The sequence below is a fragment of the Carlito syrichta genome, unplaced genomic scaffold (genome assembly GCF_000164805.1).
Source record: "Carlito syrichta isolate Samal-C Ts95f unplaced genomic scaffold, Tarsius_syrichta-2.0.1 Scaffold309504, whole genome shotgun sequence".
NCBI classification, from domain to species: Eukaryota; Metazoa; Chordata; class Mammalia; order Primates; family Tarsiidae; genus Carlito; species Carlito syrichta.
In genome coordinates, this window is record NW_007253600.1 from 107,562 (window position 1) to 112,445 (window position 4,884).

Consider the following 4,884-nt stretch of genomic DNA (forward strand, 5'->3'; position numbering starts at 1 on the left):
GCAGCAATCCACTCACCTCAGCCTCCCAAAGGCGCGGGATTACAGGCTGAGCCACCGAGCCCGGCTCAGAGATTACTTTTTTAAAGGATAAAACAGCGTTGTCTTTCATCTCTGTACCTACCTGTGTTTTTCAGGAGTAGACATTTTAGAATTGGAAGATAAGTACCATATACCATTTGAAAACACTAATGTGGAGGACTTGGTGCAGCCCCAGGAGACAGGGCTGGATGGAGAATGTAAGCAAGAAACTTGAAATCTGCCACTATGCTCTCTGCTAAAGAAAAACTGCTGACATGTATGCGTACGTGTGTGTGTGTGTGTGTGTGTGTGTGTGTGTGTGTGTGTGTGTGTGTGTGTGTGTGTGTGTGTGTATGTGTATGCCATTAGATGGAAAGATTTAAGGGCAGAATTTTTAAAGACCTCTTGGCCGAATCAGTCAATCACCCATTCAATGCTAATTTATTGGGCACCTGCTGTGTGCCTGGTGCTGTGCTAGGGATGCAAAGCTAAGTCTTAGTCATGACAGTACCTATGTCCTGTGCTGATCTCATCTGTAGCTCATGATAGCCCTCCAAGTTAGGGGTTATCACTCCCCATTTCAGGGGTCACTGAGACTCACATGGGCAGTCACTTGCCTGCAAATCATACAATCAGTAGGAAACAAATCCAAATTTGAACCCAGGGCTAACTGACTCCAAGCCCATGCTTCTAACACCCCACACATACTGGCTTATGAAAGAGGACCATCAGTAGTGACCACCTATGTGCCAAGCATGTATAGGCTCTTTGCAAATGCTCTCTCATTCAATCATCCCAAAACTCTGTGAGGGAGGTAATATCAGCCTCATTTCAAGAGGGGGAATTGAGATTGAGAAAGATAAGTACCTTGATAGAAATCATGTGAGAGTGCAGGGAACCAGAAGCTGGTTCTGCCTGGCTCCTAGCCAGTATGCTGCTGTAGTGGACACCATGGTGGCCTCCCAGACCCTCTAGCAGGACCGGAGCTACCCAAGAGTATTGGTGACTGACGGTTCTCAGCTCTGTTGGTAGAAAAGAACCCCTTTACCCAAGGTCCTGAGGGTAGCCCATGTCCAACATGTCAGTAGAGGTTATAAAGTCTTGGTCCCTTATCTCAGAGGGATGTCCTTGACGGCCATCCAGCTCCAGGCTGCCCGTGGGACAGCTGGGGCCTAGTTATGATTATGGTACAGCTAAACTTCTCCCTTGCGGAGTCTACTTCCATCACTACCTCAAAGGGTGGGTTTCCAAGGGCACCCCAACATACTTCCTGTTAGTAAATCTCTACCACAGAGTCTACTTCCTAGGTCACTGACTTAAGATACCTGCTCTGCCCTTAAGGCGGGACCTGAAGCACAAACTTTATCTTGACTGCTCCAATGGCTACAGCTAAAGCACACAAGTGACAGATCAGACTTGCATTGTAGGAAGATCCTACTGGAGGACAAATTGAGGAATGGAGACCTGCAGCCGGGATGTCAGTGAGGAGGCTGATGAGAGGGGTAGGGTCTGAATTCACACCATGGCAGTAATGGCAGGGAGTAGAAAGTCAATGCCAGTAGTGGCCACTGGGTGGGATAAGTGGATCATAATTTGAGACTGGCCAAGGAGCCCTGTGCCTGGTTCAGGGTTGACTGAGGGAATGCTGGTGTCCCAGGCTATCTTCCATTCTGCAAGTCACTCACCAGCTCAGGGCCAGCCTGGTGGGGTGCCCGCCTTGGATCTCCCAAATGCTAGCTGTGTGGCCTGGACACGGTATCTTGGTGCCTCATTCCGTGCATTTGAGCAAATGGGGCTAATACCAGTCTTTCCTTCATTGGATGGCTGTGAGGAATCAAGGAGTGGATACAAGTCAGAAAGCACAGACAAGGGCCTGGAACAGTGTGGATGCTCCATCATTGTACTCCAAGCTTCCAAAGTTCCTGCTGGGGATCTGGAAAGAGCATGAGCCCTGGGTCAGACACACCTGGCTGCAGCCCTGTGCACAAGGACCCCAGATCTAACAAGGCCTAGCGATCCTCTAGGCCACGAAAGATTGTTATGAGAATTAAGTAACACTTGAAAAGTTCTTGGCATGTGGTGTGAAGTCAACAAATGGTGGCTGCTGCTGTTGTGATGATGGTGGTAATGATTCCTACGCAGCATACTCGGCCATCCCACAGCCAGCAGCTCAGACGCAGCAGGCCAAGCCCCACCCATCCTTTGCGCTCCCACCCAGCTTCTCCTCCAATGTTCTCTCCGTAAATGTCACTGCCATAGCCCAGCTGCCCAAGCCAGACACAGGAGGAATGCTCACTTGGGTCCTCTCTCCTGCATCCCACACCTCAGGCAGTCACCAAACCCTGGGGCTCTCCAGTCCCTCCCCTAGTCTATCTCTATTCTCCAGCCTGAGGCCTGCCCATTCACCCCTGACCTCCTCATTGGTCCTTACCTCCTCACTGGTCAGCCTGTTACCACAGCTGCCCTCACCCACTGCCACATGACCTTTCACTTGTGCCAGCTCAGAACCTTTGAAGGCATCCCATCCTGCTGAAGCCCAAACTCTTTAAACACTCAGTAAGATTGCACCTGGCTTATTCACCATGGTATCCCCAGGGTATAGCACAGGACCTGGTATACAGCAGACACTCAATAGATGGAGAATGAATGGCCACATGAATGTATGTATGTGCTGGCCATGCCAATACAAATAGTAACAAAAATAGGACACACACATATGGCACCCACTCTACACCAGGCCCTGTTCTAAGTCCTTCATTTCATGCTCACTCAACAGCCTCTACATGCTAGGGGCTGTTATTCCTCAATTTACAACTGAAGAAACTACAGACTATAGGGACATTAAATAGTTTGCCCAAGATCACACAGGTAGTGCACAGCAAAGCTAAGATTCACACAGGACTCAGGACTACAGTCACAGCAACCATTCAGAGATGTTCCCAGTCATCCCAGGCACCAAATCTGCTTACCTCACGCTACTGAGAACCCCCGAAGCACAAAGGTTAAGACTCCTACCCAAGGTCAGGCAACTGTAAATAAGGCCTGTTCAGATAGCCTACTTCTTTGTAGAGGAATAAACTGGCACGTAGTTTTAGTGATTTCAGTTGCAGGGCTACTCTGCTGGGACCTGCTTGTTTCTGGGGGCCCTGGTAAAAGAAAATGTCTGAGCTTATGTGACCAAGGATGGGGCTGTAGAAACAAATCACAGGAAAACCTGCCTGTTGAGTGAGTGTAGGGCTGCCAGCTCTGGGACACCTCATCCCTGCCTCATTAGGTGCCTCTTTGGGCTTCAGGTCTTAACACCCACTCTGACCTTAAAACCAATCCTGGGGCAGAAGCTTTTAAACCAGCCAGCAGCCTTGTAGAGCAGTGCCTCAGGGCCTGCCTGTGGGGTAGGGTGACAGACACCCCACCTCTGCCTCCACCAGAGCAGCTCTGCTTTTGTTCAGGGTTCTGAGGGAGATTTCAATTGGAAAAAAAAGTTCTGCTGTCAAAATAACTTTTGAAAATCAGTGCCCTAAGGGATAAATGTCCTTGTCAGGCAAAGTGGCCTCCTCATGTCTTCCCTAGTGACATACTGGGGCTTGGACACAGTACATTATGGCAGGAAAGAGATAGGAGAGTGAGAATCTCTGACTAGATCAACCAAGTCTCAAGTCAAGGCCATCCTGGCTGCCCCAGCCGCAGTTCCCTGCTCTGAACACTAGCTCTGGGCGTGTCCTAAGAGGAGGCTGTTTGTCTCCAGGGTACAATCCTGCCTCTGGACATTTGCCAGCATAATTTCTCCCTGCGGGAATAGAAAGAGGAACTATGTACTGGTTCCCCACTCTCTGTCCAGCAATGTGTGAGGTACATGTCCCTATTTCCAGTATCCTTCACTAAAGACCTGTAAGGTATTATCATTCCCATCTTAGGTAGGGGGAAACTGAGGTTCAGAAAAGAGAAATGACTCACCTAAAGATTAAAATCCATGTTGGTCTGACTCCAAAATACTCTTTCCACTGCACCCTTGCCTGCCACCTCCCACGGCCCTGCGTCTCATCCCTCCTCACCTTCCAATTCTTGCCCACGCTCAGGCCCAGCTGGTTCTTCCGGTGCACCCCACTTCCTCATTACACCCCCTACTTCTGAAAATGCTGTTTCCTCTACTCCAAATACACTCCGCTTCTCCCATACCCCTTCACCTTGCTGACTCCTTCATGCCCTTTGGGAATCAGTTTGGGCATCCCCTCTTCTAGGAAGCCCTCGGGAAGCCCCCTCGTGATGCCTAGCTGGACCAGGAGCCTCCTCTGGGCCCCTTCTATGAGTTTCCCTATCACAGTCCAGATGGCTTTATGTTGTGGTCATTCGCTTTTCTGAACCCTAAAGAGATTCTAAGCTCTTAGGAGATCAGGTCCACTGTGCTCACAGCTGGATCTTACGCTCAGCAAGAGGCAAGGCACAGTTGTGCTCAAGAAAGACTAACTGGTGAGTGAATGTGTGAGCTCAGCAGGCAGCGCTCGATGTCTGCAATGTTCCAGGTCCTCTCTGGCAGGTGCTGGGCACAGTGTCCAAATGAGGTACACTCCCTGCTCTCAGCCCTTCCTCCTACAGGAAGCCTCCCTTGAGCACCCCAGGCCTTTGCCTGGTACCCGATCCTCTCTTTCATCCACTCAACAAATCATGAGGCACTGACTAAGCCAAAGTGGTATGAGGAAACATTTGCCAAAGCGGGGTAAAGGTGGCAATGTACCTCTCTTCCTCTGTCCTGCCCTATGGTACCCACAAGGCACAGGTATGCTATGCACCATCAGTAAGGCAATGTGAGGATCCCTTACCAGCTCCTTCCTTTTGCTATGTGCCATGCTGCTTCTTTTTTTTTTTTTT

General features: G+C 49.9%; 1 protein-coding gene across 1 annotated transcript in view; it reads right to left on the reverse strand.

Moving 5' to 3' along the window:
- GRIK5 (glutamate ionotropic receptor kainate type subunit 5) overlaps positions 1–4,884 on the reverse strand; it is a 67,167-nt gene that overhangs the window by 40,050 nt on the left and 22,233 nt on the right. The gene's annotated exons all lie outside the window — the stretch shown is intronic.